The sequence below is a fragment of the Lepus europaeus genome, chromosome 8 (genome assembly GCF_033115175.1).
Source record: "Lepus europaeus isolate LE1 chromosome 8, mLepTim1.pri, whole genome shotgun sequence".
Lineage (NCBI taxonomy): Eukaryota > Metazoa > Chordata > Mammalia > Lagomorpha > Leporidae > Lepus > Lepus europaeus.
Window position 1 is genome coordinate 91,316,359 of NC_084834.1, and position 17,032 is coordinate 91,333,390.

The following is a 17,032-nucleotide window of genomic DNA, read 5'->3' on the forward strand; positions in this document are numbered from 1 at the left end:
GGAAACTTGGGACTCAAGCTGGCGTCCATATGGGATGCTGGCACTGCAGACAGCAGCTTAACCTACTAACACCACAGCGCAAGCCACTAGATGTTAACAGTAGATTTTGTTAAGACAAAAAAGTATGGTAAAATTTTAGGTAAAACCATGAAAAGAACAGAAATATATGGTAGAATTTCCAAATCAGTAAAGAATGGAAAAGGAGCTTTTAAAAATAAATGAATTAAATAAATAATGAAAATTTTAAAAAGAAAAAGAAAAAAAGTATGTTTAGAAAATACAAAATAGATAACAGCAATAAAGCCTAATAGATCCTTAGTCATAATACATGTAAGTAATTTAAGTTCAGTAAGAGAGAGAGAGAGAGAGAGAGAGAGAGACTCCAAATGCAAGTTTTAATCTGGTAATACATTAATGCTACTTATCAGTGACACTAGGTTTTTCAAGAGAAAAAAATTCAAAAATATGTTGTTATAAGACAGGTTGATACTGAAGCTTTGAAAATGAAAATATGTAAGTAGAATTATCAGGAGAAAATAAAAGAGAAAGATGATATAGTCACATTAATACTAAAAAATCATTAGGTAAAGCGAAAGCATTACTAGGGATAAAAAGAGTCCAATCTCATGATAAAAAGAGTAAGTTACAAGGGAGACATAAAGAGCCAGAACCTGTCTGTACCTAACACTATATCCTTGAAATATAGTCAACAAAATATCAGGATGATCACAAGTAGAAACAAATACACAAAGATGTTAGGAGATTTGAACATGTATCTCCCCGAAATAAAAAAAAATAGCAACCAAAAAGCAGCAAAGTACATGAGATTCAAATAGCATACAGAACAAAAAAAACCACATTTATCTCGAAAGATTATATGAAAAGACATATATAGGGCCAGCTCTGTGACATAATAGGTTAAGCCTCAACCTGTGGCACTGGCATCCTATATGGGCACCAATTTTCAAGTCCCGGCTGCTCCAATTCCAATCCAGATCCCTCTTAAACAGCACTAAATGACCCAAGTGCTTAGACCCCTGCAGCCACATGGGAAACTCAAAAGAGGTTCCTAGCTCCAGCCCTTGCAGCCATTTGGGGAGTGACCCAGTGGATGGGAGGCCTGTCTCTGTCTCTCTCTGTCTGTAACTCTTCCTCTCAAATACATAAATAAATCTTAAAAAAAGAAAGGTCATATATAAACCCACATATAGAAAACGTCCCTCCAAATCTTCCTAAACCACTAAGGAAGTCTCAAAAGTACCAGATAATTAATATAATTCTGAACAGTTTTCTTTTACTATAATGCAATTAAATTAAAAAATTAATAAAAAGAAAATGCCAATAATTTATGTATCAAAGAATAAATTCAATCAAATAGCAACAATTGAATAATTGGATATATTCTATATCAAAATTTATGAAATGCACCTAAAACAATATTTAAATAATAAACTTATAACTGTAAATGTACATTGGAAAAGAAGAAAGATTAAAAATTAATCAGTGAAGCACATATTTAACAAGAGATTCACAGAAAGTGAATCTGAAGAATGTATGTAAGGGGGCCTTCATTGTAATTAATGACCTGCTAATGACCTGGGAAAAGCAGAAGATGGTCCAAGTGCTTAAGCCCCTGAAGCCCATGTGGGAAACCCTGAGAAGCTCCTGGCTTTGGCCTGACCCAACCTGGGTCATTGTAGCCATCTGGGGAGTGAACCAGCAGATGGAAGATCTGTCTGTCTGTCTGCTTCTCTCTCTCTCTCTCCCTGTTTTTCTGTAACTCTGATATTCAAATAAATAAATTAATCTTTTTAAAAAGTATATAAGAAAAATTATCAAAATAAAATAATTTTTAACATTTAAAAAATTTAACCAATATATATAAATTGTACATGTTTGTTTGGTAATATGTGGTTTTTTGCCATGTGTATATATATTGCATAGTGTCCAATCAGGGTAACTATATCTATCTCATCCAACACCAAACAGTTCTTTATGGTAGAATCACCTAAAATCTAAACTTCTAGTTTTTTAAAAAGGAAACTATACAACACATTAATAAAAAGCAGAAATGAGTGTAAAGAAGAAGCATTTAAAAGAAACAACCAAATCGAAAGCCAATTATTTAGAAGGCAAAAAGCCCAACTTTAAATAGAATAGGGGGAAAGCCAATATTAGACAGGAAGGAGGCCATACCTACTTATAAACAACTACTTGGGGCCGGCACTGTGGCGCAGCGGGTTAAAGCCCTGGCCTGAAGTGCCAGCATCCTATATGGGCGCTGGTTCTAGTCCCGGCTGCTCTTCTTCTGATCCAGCTCTCTGCTATGGCCTGGGAAAGCAGTAGAAGGTGGCCCAAGTCCTTGGGCTCCTGCACCCACGTGGGAGACCCAGAAGAAGCTCCTGGCTCCTGGCTTCGGATCGGCACTGCTCTGGCCGTTGTGGCCATCTGGGGAGTGAACCAGAGGATGGAAGACCTCTCTCTCTCTCTGTCTCTACCTCTCTCTATAACTCTGTTTTTCAAATAAATAAAATAAGTCTTTAAAAAAAACAACTACTTATAAAAAAGAATGAAATCCTATCATTTACAGAAAAACAGATGCATTTGGAGCCCATTATGGTCAGAGATATAAACCAATTCCAAAAAGGCAATATTATATGTTTTTCTGATTTTTGGTAAGCTAATACATAGAGTGAAATTAAAATTTTGAGATTTGATTATTGTTTATAGCTCTTGTCTATAATCCTGAGGAAAATTGGTATTTCTACTTGTTGAATTCTTTTTTTTATTGGAAGATCATACTTGTGATTATAAAGTAAATTGAAAGTATCTTTTCATAAATATTAAGAGAATAAAAAGAAGAAACAAAGACGGTGGGAAGGGGAAAGGGAGGATGGTAAGTATTGTAATGTTTTTAAACCATATATAAAACACATGAATATTTTAATATAAATAATCAAATTTATTGAAAACTATAATAAAGTGTTTATTAGGGATAATTTTATGCTAGCATGTTGAAATATGGATTATATGGATAAATTTGTGGAAAAAGTATATTAAAAAATTTATCAGAGAAGAAAGTAAAATACTGACTAGACCTACAACCATTTAAGAAATCTAATCAATCTTCAGAATTTCACCTCAAACAGAAGCAAAAGATCAAACACATTCACAGATTTAGGAAGCCTTTAAGTGAAAAATATCTTATTTAAATTGGTTTGTACATGAGAAAAAAGAAAAAACTCAACTTTTATTTTTTTAAAGATTTATTTTTATTTATTTGAAAGAGTTATAGAGAGAGGTTGAGACAGAGAGAGAGGTCTTCCATCCACTGGTTCACTCCCTAGATGGCTGCAACAGCCAGAGCTGCGCCGATCCAAAGTCAGGAGCCAGGAGCTTCTTCTGAGTCTCCCACGTGGGTTCAGGGGCTCAAGGACTTGGGCCACCTTCTACTGCTTTCCCAGGCCATAGCAGAGAGCTAGATAGGAAGAGGAGCAGCTGGGATTAGAACAGGCATCCATATGGACGCCGGGGCTTCAGGCCAGGGCTTTTACCCACTTTGCCACAGCGCTGGCCCCAAAACTCAAATATTATAAAAGTTTCTATACTCAAATACTTCATGAAATAAACTGGATTAAAGAATATAAAAAAGAAAATGTACAAGTTGGAAATACCCTAGATACTATATTAGTTAACTATTTTCATAATGCGTTTTTAAAATTAATTGTAACAAAAATCTTATTCTGAGATGGAAATACTAATTTGACATTTAGAACTCTAATAAGTAATTTAATACATTAAAAGTCAACTTACTGTCTCAACAAATGCAGAAATAATTAGTATATTCAGCAACTATGAAGGATGTGACATTATAGACATTAAAGGAAAACATAGACAACAGGTAATATCTGATAGTTCATTTCAGCAAGGAAGCTGGCAATGCCAGAAATCAAAAGGTATAATACACAGGAGGAATGCTTTCAACAAGTTCAACGGAAGACTCAACACAACTGAGAAAGTAATCTGGAAACTTGAAGATAGGTTGATAGGATTATTTCAAATCCAAATAAAAAGTTAAAAAGCAGAACAGGGCATTCAAGAGATGTATGAAAATATCTAATAATCTACAAGACACATAACTGGAATCCCAGGTAGAGATGAGAAAGAGAATGAGGTGGAAGGAATACCTGAAGAGATAAAATAAGTTTTCTGCAGTTGATGACTAAACCAAAAAACCAAATCCAAGAAGCAAGATAAATACATAAAAACAAACACACCAAGACACTTTATATTCAAACAATAGAATTTTTAAAATAATTTAGTCAGAAAAAATGCAAATCAACATTTCTCATAACTTAGATGCAAAAATCCTCACCAAAATATCAGAAATTCAATGAAAGTATATACCAAAAGGATAATAATACATCATGATCAAGCAGGACTCATTCCAGGAATGCAAAGATGGCTCGACATTCAATAATCAATCATTGCAATCCAATTTATTAATAGACTAAATAAGAAAACCCATGTGATAATAATATTTGGTGCATAAAAAGCACTTGAAAGAATTTAAAATTTCATTCTTGATTTTTTTTTCAGTAAAATACATCTCAGTAGAGTAAGAATAAAAAGGAACTTCCTTAACCTATTATAAGAAAACTACAGGGGCTGACACTGTGGGATAGTGGGTAAAACTGCCGCCTGCAAAGCCAGAGTCTCATATAGGCATCAGTTCAAGTCCTGCTGTTCCACTTCCAATCCTGCTTTCCGCTATTGTATCAGGGAAAGCAGCAGAGGATGGCCCAAGTATCTGGGCTCCTGCATCCACGTAGAAACCTGGATGAAGCTCCTGCCTCCTGGCTCCGGTCTCCGGTCTTCAGCCTGGCCCAGCCCTGGCCATAGCAGCCTTTTGAGGAGTGAACCAGCAGATGGAAGATCTCTCTCCCTCTCTCTCTGTAATCCTGCCTTTCAAATAAATAATGAAGCCTTTTAAAAAAACTACAAAAAACCTTCAGCTAATAGCAAACTCAATGATGAGAGACTGAATGCTTTTCCTGTAAGACTAGAAAGAAGGCAAGAATATATTCTGACACTACAGCTTCAATCCAGCATCATGCTGGAAGCCCTACCCTATGCAATAAGATTGAATTAGAAAAGAAGAAATAGGCTGGCTCCGTGGCTCACTTGGCTAATCCTCCACCTGCGACGCCGGCACCCTGGGTTCTAGTCCCGGTTGGGGTGCCAGATTCTGTCCCGGTTGTTCCTTGTCCAGTCCAGCTCTCTGCTGTGGCCCGGGAAGGCAGTGGAGGATGGCCCAAGTGCTTGTGTCCTGCAACCCGCATGGGAGACCAGGAGGAAGCACCTGGCTCCTGGCTCCTGGCTTCGGATCAGCGCAATGTGCCAGCCGTAGCAGCCATTTGGGGAGTGAACCAACGGAAAAGGAAGACCTTTCTCTCTGTCTCTCTCTCTCTCTCTCTCTCACTGTCTAACTCTGCCTATTAAAAAAAAAAAAGAAATATGTCTCTGTTTACAGACAGCAGGATTGTCTACATAGGAAACCACAAAGACTGCAAAAATGTGCCTAGAAATAATAAGTGAGTTGTTAATAAAAGCACAGCCACAAAGTCAATATACAAAAATCAATTGTATTCTTTTGATTAGAAATTATAAACTGAAATTTGAAATTTAAGAGATAGTATAATTTAAAATAGGACCTAAACTATTAAGTACTTAGGTATAAATAAAAGAAAGTGTGTAGTTTCTATATGTTGACAAATACAAACCACAATGGAAAAAAGTACAAGAAAAATTAAATAAGTGGAGAAATAAGATGTGTTTATGCATTTTAAGACTTAATATTGTTAAGTATATAGCTATACAGAACCAATGTATTTCCAATCAAAATCTCTAAAAGCTTCTTTGTGGCTTTGAAAAGCTCATGCTAAAGTTTATATAGAGAAGGAAAGAATTAAAAGAACCAAGATAATTCTGGAAAAGAAGAGCACTCTTGAAGGATTTTTACATCCTGATTTCAAGTCCTACGATAAAACTATAATAATCAAAACAGTATTCTATTCATGATGGGGTATACACTGATCTTAGAACAGAGTGGAGAGGCCAGAAATAGACTCACACAAATATGATCATCTGTTTTTCTTTGTTGGAGGGGGAACAAAAATGCAAAAATTATTCAAGGGAAAATAGCAGTTATTTCACCAAATGGTGCTGGAACATTTGCATATCCACAGGGGAGAGGAAATGAACCATAACAAATGCTTTATATATTATACAAAATGCAACCTAAAATGTGTAAGATACCTGGCTTTGAAACATAAAACTTTGGTTGCAGCGGGGAATGGTGTAGTGCAGTGGTTTAAGTTGCCACATTGGATGTGGGCATCCCATTTCAGAGTGCCTGGGATCGAGAGTTGCCTCTGTTTATGATGCAGCTTCTTGCTTATGTACCTGGGAGGTAGCAGACGATGACCTAACTACATGGGTTCCTGCTACCAATGTTGGGGACCAGGATAGAGTTCCTGGACATTTGGGTAGTGAACAAATGGATGGAAGATTCTCTCTCTCTCTCTCTCTCTCTCTCTCTCTCTCTTTCTCTCTCTCTCTCTCCTTTTCAAATAAATAAATAAATGTTTTAATAAAACTACTTTAGATGCAGACATTTGGCTTAGCTGTTAAGATGCTGGTTAAGGCATCTGCATCCCATATCAGAGCATCTGATATGCTCTCTCCCTGTCTCTCTCCCAACTCTAGCTTCTTGCTAATGCAAACTCTGGGAGGCAACACATGATGGCTCAGGGAGTTGGGTTCCTGCCACCATGTGGGAGACCTGGACTGTGGTCCTGGTTCCTGGTTTAAGCTCCAGTATAGCCCTGGCCATTGCAGGTATATAGGGGGTAGTCAGCTAATAGTCTCTCTTTTCTCTCTCTCTCTCTCTCTCTCTCTCTCTCTCTCTCTCTCTCTCTTTCTCTTTCTCCCTCTCTCTCTCCCTCCCCCTCCCTTCCTTCCTCCCTCCTTCCCTCCCTCTCTCCTACTCAAAAAATAAGTAAAACTTCCAGAGGAAAATACAGCAGTGAATGTGAATGTCCTTTGGTTTGGTAAAAAAGTTTCAGATTATAATCAAAAGCAAGATTCAAGACAGGATAATGGAAAACATCTACTTATAAAAATTCAAAATTTTGCTGTGTAAGGGATACTATTAAGAAAATGAAGATAAGCAGACTGAGAGAAAGTATTTTCAAATCATATATTAGATAAAGGACCTATATACAGATACTTAAAGAATCCTTAAAATTCAATAATCAGAATGTACAACTGAGTTAGAATGAATGAATGAAAGACTTAAAAAGACACTTCACCAAAGAAGATATATGGATGACAAATAGGTACAAAAAATATTTGTGACATCATTGGTCACTAAAGAAATATAAATTAAAACAATGTGTCATTAAACACTTATGAGAATGGCTTTAAAATGTTGATGAAAGTAGCCCATCTAAGGTTACCTACTGTATGATTCCAACCATTGATATTCTGTAAAAGGCAAAACTCTGGAAATGTCAGTGTTACCAGCATGCTGGAGAAGATAAATATGTGGAGCACGAGGGCTTTTTAGAGCAATGAAAATGCTTTCTAGGCTACCACAATGCTGGATTCATGTCACTATGCATTCGTCCAACCCCATAGAATGTACAAAACCCAAGAGGGAACCTAATGTAAACTACGGATGCTGGGTGATAATGCATCAATGTAGATTCTTCAGTTGTAACAGGTGGACCACCCTGCTGGGGGACTCTGATAAGTGGGGTTGAGTTTTGTGGAGGCAAGGGTTAGATGGAAAATGTCTACCTTCCTCTCAACTTTTCTGTGAACTTAAAACTGCTATTATAAAATCAAATCTTTCAAAAAGGTTGGCAATACCAAATGTCTGAGAGGATTGCAGAGAAATTGGATTACTCAATCATTACTGATAAGGATGCAGTTTTATGGTAAGTGAAAGAAAGCATCCACAGAGACACAAATAGCACACATTTTCTCTCAAAGTCAGGAGTTAAAACAAAATCCACCTCAGCTTAGAATAGTGATTACTAGAGGGTGGGAAGCAGGGGAAAGGGGACAAAGGGAGGCTAGTTAATGGGTACCACAACACAGAAGTCACAAGTTCTAGTGTTTCACAACACAGTGCGATGACTGTAGTTCATAATGCTGCATTATAAGTTGTATGATGAATTAGTAGAAAAGAGCTCATGGACACTGAACATAAAGGAAAGCTAAGGAAATGGAAATAGTAATTACCCAATTCCATATGTGTGTGTGTTGAAATATTACCGTGCCTCAGAAACCTACAAAGATAATATTCTAATCAAAAATTAAAAGATAAAAATAATGCAATATGAAAAGCCACTCTGAAAAATCCTCCAGGCATTTCTTACAAAGTTAGCCATACACTAACAATTAAGCCTATAAATCCCCTTCCTAGGCATTTATTCAAGTAAAATAAGTCTTAACAGCAACAAAATTTGTAATGACCACAAACTAGAAATAATCCAGATATCCTTCAGCAGGTGAGCGTACAAACACATCATGGTACATCCTATACAATAGAATACTATTCAGCAATACAAAAATCCATTGATTCATACAACATGGATGTTTCTTAAATGGATTTTGCAATGTGAAATAAGCTTGAATCAAAAGTCTCCATGTTGTATGATTCAAATTTTATAGGAATGAAATAGATCCATCTTTGGAGGAAGTGGAGGGACTGAATATAAAGGTACAGAGCTGCTGCATCAGGGCAATGTTAGGTGGATGGCACTGTTCTGTGTGCCTTGGAGGTAGATACAAAGCTCTATGTTTGTCAGTTCCCAGAGATGGGTTTACCATGAAGTAAAATTTTTATTTTTTGTATGCATGTACACACATACACACACACAATCAACCAGCAGGGTGGTGAACTCAGGATTAAGAACGGACTGTAATAAACGGATTGAACTATACCATAATGTAAGAGAGAACCTCAGCAGATGGGCTATGAAAGAAATGAGCATATCTAAATAATTTCAGAAAATAACATTTTGTCTAGATACTGTAAAGCTAAAATCAGAAGTTGCAGATACCGTACTTTAGTTGGTAAATTTGTTTCTCATAGAAGTACATTTAGCAATTCTGAAATTGTACCTCACTGTCAGAGAAAGAAGTTACAGATAGAAAAAGGAGATGTTGCTAAAATAAATCCAGTGCTTAATTACAGGGATATCAATATGAACTCATGTTCACTTGTATGCATACACACAAAAACAGCAGTAGAAATGTGATGTGTATGAATAACACATGGTTTGTGTGTAGCCATGGACATATCCATACATGCATTTCTTAGTCCTGTCAATGAGAGGGACTACAAACAATGGGACTTTAGGAGCAATGAGCACACCTAACACTAAAGTGCCAGTATCCAATAAAGAAAGGAATGAGGACTCCTTGGAGAAATGATGATTCTAAGATTGGAGCAGAAAAAATATATACTAAACTGATCTTCTGTATATAAAGAGAATTGAAAATGAATCATAACGTGATTGGAAGGGGAGAGGGAGTGGGAAAGGGGAGGGTTGTGGGTGGGAGGGAAATTTTGGGAGGGGGAAGCCATTGTAACCCATAAGCTGTACTTTGGAAATTTATATTCATTAAATAAAAGTTTAATTAAAAAAATAAAAAATAAAAAAATTTTTAAAAAATTAAAAAAAATACAAAATGAGCCAGGGTCACTTCAAGAATCAGAAAGTAAGGAAAAATGATTTAAATTAGGCCATGGCAACCTAAAAGCATTTCCAGTGGCCCCAACTGGAGGAATCTGAGCAACTAAATAAATAATAATATTGGTTTATAATCCTCTAAATAAAAAATACACATCTACAGGTCAACAATGGGAGAGAAGACACAAATCATCATTGCAGACTAATTACAATGAATAAATATAGAAGGATTGAAGAAAATTGCTGTTAGAATATCACGTAGTAATTGCTACAGGAAGATTCACTGGTGAAGGCTAAAACTCATAGGCAAAACATTTTGGAGAACCTCCAAGTACCTTTCCCAAAATATTTATTAATCACTTGGGGCTTTAACGTATGTTCAAAAATTCTTTGATACTCTTTTCTTAAGAGGTGGAACTAAACTTCCCTCCCTTTGAGTGTGGCCTAGATTTAGTGATTCACTTGTGATGACTAGAGAATGAAGAGTAAAAATAAGAACTTTACAGTGGAGAAAAATGGCAGACACCATTTTAACCAGCTGTTAATGTTAACCTCAGTTGTGAGTCCTTTTGATATCATGTACCCCGATACGACGTGGTGCACTGAGAAGGGCATTTATCATCCGCTAAACTCCTCATAGCATCATTCTGATCATCAGAAGATGTAAGACAATTCCAGGTTGAGGAACATTCTGCAAAAATACCTGACCACTGCTCTTCACGACCATGAAATAAAGCAAAAGACTGAGAAACTGTCAACGAATGGAGGAGAAAAAGATTTAATGACTACATGCAATGCTGGGTCCTGGACTGAATCCTAGAAAAGAAACAAGATATCAGTGGAAATCCAAATAATGTCTGCTGTTTCATTAGTAGTGTTATACCAATGTGACTTTCTTAGTTTTTGACAGATGTACCATGCCTATGTGTAATGTTAACACCAGAAGACCTGAGGCAAAGGTATGTGGGAACTCTCTACACCGACTTTTCAACTCCTCTGTGAATCTAAAAGTATTTCATAATAAACATTTTTAAAATCCAACTATTTTATTTCTTCTCACCAAACGTGTGAAGTTTTGGAAACAGAAATTAATACCCCAACGCCTCATCTTCAGGGTAAGCCATAAAATGGTTTGCAGTGGGGCACATTGCTGAGGGGCTAAGGCAGCATCCTGAATCCTGCTGACCCGTTTTCTCCACTCCCCACCTCCACACCATCACTGTGACTGGCAGTCAAGAGAAGGGCAGGACTTGTGCCATTGCTCAGGCTTTCCGTGTAAACAATTTTCCCCTCATCCTGTTTTCCCTAAAACTTTGACCTAATTTCTTTCACACGCTGAGCTAATTCTCATAACTGTTTAAGGACAGCTAAAAATATCAGTAAAGTCTGCTAAAGTTCAGAAATGAAGACCCCATTCATTCAAGCCCTGTACTCTTGACTCTGCATTTCTTTAAATGCAGGGTGCAAATATGCTCGTTTCTCACTTCTATTGATAATTTTGCATTAAGGCATCTTAAGAAAGCAACAGCGGGCTGTTGTCCAAACCACACTTACTGAACTCATCTTTTTCTCCTTTACTAAAAATGTGCTTGGTTCACATTATGGATTTTCAATTAGCAATGATAATAAAGAGCTATGTGTGGTGTTCAGAAGCCTTAACTGACTACTTTCTATGCGAGTCTTTAAGGTCAGTGACCAAGTTGTTTCTGATGCTTAACAAAAGCATGCATTTATACCTCCAGAAATTGAGTACATTTGTTGGTTTGCTTTGCTGTGATCTTGACTCATGGGTGAATCTTACCTGGAAACATTTCTTACCAGTTAGGCTTCACCCAGCAGGCCCAGGCTGGAAAGACCACATATGCTTACTGCTGAAGTGCACCTTGGTTTGCTTCTCCTTGTATTCTTCTAGTAGTCATTTCATTCATCCAGCTTCTACCAGCACAGGTGAACCAAGATAGATGGATTGGGAAGAAGGATTCAGTAAGTAGGAAACTACCTTGGGCTTAGCGGGTAAAGCTTGCCACCTGCAGTGCATGCATCTGATATGGGTGCCGGTTCGAGTCCTGGCTGCCCCACTTCCGATCCAGCTCTCTGCTATGGCTTGGGAAAGCAGTTGAAGATAGCCCAATTCCCTGGGCCCCTGCAGCCATGTGGGTGACCCAGAAGAAGCGCCTGGTTCCTGGCTTCAGATTGGCGCAGCTCTGGCCGTTGCTGTCATTTGGGGAGTGAACCAGTGGAATGGAAGACCTCTCTCTCTCTCTCTCTCTCTCTGGCTCTACATCTCTCTATAACTCTGTCTTTCAAATAAATAAATCCTAAAAAAAAAAAAAAGAAAAGCAACCACCTAGAAGAGTTTTGCACTCATAGAGACCATAAGTGCAAAAAAAAAAAAAAAAAGACTCCCAAAACAACTTAGAAACACTAATTTGAGTAACAATAAGTTATTTTTTGAGAAATACAAAGCAAGCCACTTGGTTTCTCAAGGTCTCCAATATCCTCTCTGTACTGGACCCTTTTCCATGTGGAATTCCTGATTTCAAAAACATAATGCTTTTGTGTTCTGTGCTCCACCTACTCTCAGGCAAAACTACTATCATTCACTCACAGCTTGGTGTGAATTGAAGTCAATATGTCAGAATCCCCAGGAATTATTTCTGTTCTGAATGTTATCCTTAATTGAGGAAAAATGGTTTATTTTCAAGAATAAATATTTAACTAATGATGATTCTAAGAGAGAAATGAATAGAAACCAGACAGAAAAGAATCTTCCTGAAGTCTCAAAAATCTGTCTTCTTGTGGTTGCACACATGAAAACACTTCAAGATGGTTTTTTTGTAACCTACTGTAGTTTCAGTCTAATTCGTCAAGGCAAGTGTTATTTTTCCTTCTCTTATTATTCACCTTGTTATTGCTTCAATGTTAGTTCAGTTTGACAAATGGGGATTTTGCCAGAGGATTAAAGAGGAATGAGATGAATTTCTCCCATATTCACGGCCTGTGCTGATGTCCTCTCTGGTTTTAATGCCCCATATGGTCTGGCACAGTGGCATTTCTGCCCCTCCTAAAACACCCTCTAGCTTGTGCTACATCCATCATTTTGCTTGTTGACTTAGTTTCATTTTCTGTTTTTCTGGCCTGCTCAACTGCCTGCAACAGCATTAAATTATTCTTCTGATCTTTCCATTTCCCTGGGTTCACAAACTGCAATTTATAGAAGTCTTTAAATCTAAAAAGGTTTTCTGATAAAGGTAGATGCCACTGAAATGATAAAGGTCAAAGGAAACTGTGTGCACACTAAGGAGGTAAGACCCTCCATAGAAATGCCATATTTTCATTATATTTTGTGTCTGAAGGAACTAGTAAAACTTGTAGAGAAGTCAATATAGAAAGTTAGAAATGAAAGGGGCCTTAGAGATCCAGCCCAACTCCATTTGGTGCTGTGGACACTCAGGTTTTGAAAGGGTAAGTCACAGAGTTCCTCAGGGCAGAACTGGAACTGGAGGTGGGCACTCCCAACAAGATTCCTTGCTGGGTACACGATATTTTACTGTGTCTATTAATTACTTATTCTTAATGATGAAAGATCATGAGTAAGGGAATAACTACCAATTCAGGAGAAAAATAAATATAATGTTTTCTCACTTTCTTTTTAAACCAAAGTCTTGTTTTTGAGTAATTTGTCTAACAAAATGACCATCTAATGGTGAAAACCAAACCATTCTATGTGTAGGAGGAGGCATAGTACTTTTTCCCTCCCCCACACACTTATTTCTCTGTGATCCGTGAGCCCTATCATTTCTTGCTTTGTTGTATTCTCATTGCCTTTGCTTTCTTTCCATTCAAAGTGCCACTCTCTGAACTCAGAACTTAATAGCATGTACCTTTAGCATATTTTGGTTAGAATCCCTTTCAACCCTTTTCAATCCATATTGAAAAGTACAACTAAATTTATCTTCCTAAAATATCTCCTGTAGTGTAATATTATCCTCAATGGGTCCTGTGACTTTCACTTCTGATTTGTTATCAGCAATGATGACACTATGGTCCCTTACTTTTCACTGTTTGCCTTTTTTTATGGTCATGTGTTTAGCCTGTCTAGAGCATCATAACAATGGCAATTTTTGGTATAGAAGAGGGATGGAGAACATTGAATTCATTTAGTTGGCCCTGCTCGGGCAACTGCAGTCAGGACTCAAAATTCAAAAAATATGTAGGAGGCTAATTTTTAAGTTGATAATTTTGTATGACCTACAAATGATTTTGTAAACATCCAAATGACCCTTGAGAGAAAAAAGGCTCCTCACCCCAGTATAGAAGAATGAGTAGGGGCATGTGGAATTTTTCACAAACTAAAGATATCATCACTTCACTTCTTTTAAAATAGTTTTCTTTTATATTCACATGTCTCTAGCAAAAGAAGGGCAAACAATGCCACATCACTCACCACTATTTTCATTTCAGTCTTCTGTCTTGGTACTGGAGTGAGAATTAGTTACCTGTACTCACCATGAAAGTAGTCACATGGATTTGCTATAATGCTCACAAGTAATGCTTGTGGGAGTTTCTCTTTGGCCTGGGTTGATTGTTTCCTTTTGAAGTATACTTTTATATATATTATTATAAGGAGCATAGATTATATCCCAATTTATGAACATTTTTAATATCTTGTAAACAATGAGATCAGATTCCAATGGCCAATTTTTGCCTTGCACATTGCAAGTTATTCCTCAATATTTCGCCAAGTATATCTTATTCCTCCTCCATAAATCACATTTTCTGGTGAAGGAAACCTCATCTGTTGCTACAAAAATAACACGTCTAACTTTCATCTTTAATTGAAATTATCTTCAAAGGCAGATATGTTGATGGTGATTTCTTTTCCTGCTGAAATTAGTAATATATATAATCAAATGAATCAATGTATATAAAATAGTTTCTAAATAAATTTCTAAGTAAATATATAAAATATTTTGCAATTTGTTGGCAGCCATTGAATTCAGCATTTTTCAGTGAGGTTGTTGGACCACTGACTGCAGGGAAGACATAGATTCAGAGAGGTATAAGGTATAGTCCACACCATTGAGTGTCTTATCATGTAACAGCTGAAACCACCATGTAAATGTCCCATTATAATTAGAACAGGTAAGTGCTATATGAGTATGTGAATGAATTGTCACACACACACACACACACACAAAACATGATATAAGTATTGTCACAATAATCATAGGCTCTTAACCTAGGAATTGAAGAGTTTCATTTAGTTCAAAGGGCCAGACCTGTTAGCAAGTGACCCAGGAAAAATAGCAGGGAATTGCATGAAGTTTCAACATTATTAGCGCACTTCTGGGGCACTCCCCTGTAGCGACACTACTGACAATAGTTTCTCTACACTCAGGTGTGTTCACGTCCAGTGCCATGAGCCCTGCACCGTGGCTTACTGACTAAACCGTGGCAACTATCATGTGCCAAGCAATCTTCTCAGCATTTTACAAATATTAACATATTTAGGCCTCATAACAACCCTGTTCAGTAAGTACTATTACTCGCTCGATTTCAGAGGTGAGAAAACTAAGCTACAAAGAAGTTAAGGAGTTTGTTTGAAGTCAACACAACTAGCCCGGGGGGAGACATGGAATGGAATTCAGGCAGTCTGTGTCCAGAGTCTGTCCTCTTAACCAAGATGTGAGAAAGTTTAACTCCTCTCCCCAGGGTTGCCCTCTGTCGAAGTACTGCATGCCCAGATTCCCAAAATTAGACTCTTTCATCTATGTGATCCCACTTACCTACTTTTGTTTGTTTTTATCAACTCTACTGAGCACAAGTTAAGAGCCCAGGTAGGAAAATACAGCTGATGCCTAGGATTGCATGGGACCAAAAACTCATTCTTGGGAAAAATAAAAATAAAAAAGAAAGTTCTGGTGAATGTGAAGATACACACACACACACACAGTTATATAGGATGTATATATACATATATACATGTATATATACATCCTATATAACACAAATATATATACATCCTATATATTTGTTATAGACTGAAGTGTAGCCTCCAAAATTCATGTATTGAGCTCTACCTCCCAATGGGACTGCAATTTGGAGATGGGGCTTTTGCAGAGGTGTTTATTGTTAACTGAGGTTAACAGTGAGGCTGCCATTCTATAGGACAAATTCCTTATGAGAAGAGGAAGAGAATTTAGCATACATAGAGAAAAAAACAATATGCAGACAGAGAGAAGACAGCTTTGTTCAGACCAAGAAGAGAGGCCTGGGGAGAAACCACCCTCAGAACTGTGAACAATGAATTTCATTTGTGTAAACCACTCAGTCTACCATTATTTTGTCGTGGCATCCCTAACAGACCAATGCAACATTAATAAGGAAATAAAATTAACTTCAATACAGAGATTATCACGAAGATAATAACAAAATATAGATAGCTCCAAACTTTCAATGGATACACAATTTTCTGGGAGTGTGAAAAGTGTAAATTCCCTTAACACTGACATAGTATTCATTCCTGAAAGGGAAGCATCCATGGCTGATATAATTTCTTAGTAAAGGATAAATTAAAAATATACTTCCTCCATATAAAAATTAAATTTGTCTGGAATCAACAGCCAATATGCTAATCATTAGCAGAACTGAGATCATAGAACTGGTCACAAACTCTCTGCCCAGTGACCAGAAGCAACCTACAAATAGGTTTGCTTTAGCTAATTTGTTGTGTTTTTTAAAAGATTTATTTATTTATTTATTTATTTGAAAGGCATGGTTACAGAAAGAGTGTATGTGTGTGTGTGTGGGGGGAGAGAGAGAGAGAGAGAGAGAGAGAGAGAGAGAGAGAGAATCTCTTCTTATCCATTAGTTTACTCCCCAAATGGCTACCATCCACTGCTGGACAAGGTAGAAGCCAGGAGCCAGGAACTCTACCTGAGTCTCCCACATGGGTGCAGGGGCCCAAATACTTAGGCCATCCTCTGATGCTTTCTCAGGCACATTAGCAGGGAGCTGGATCAGAAGTGGAGCAGCCAAGTTTTGAACCAGCACATGTTCAAGTGTGGGATGTAAATGACACAGGAAGTGGCTTAACCCTCTGTGCCACAAAGCTGGCTCCTGTTGCTTTATTTTTAATTTGCTCTAGTTGCCAACATTCAAAAATCATATTTGAGGTGAACTTCCAGATGTTTGCTTTTTTGTTTTTGTTGCCCATGACAACAAGTACCCAGAGCTAAATTGAATCCCACAGATAGGCCCAG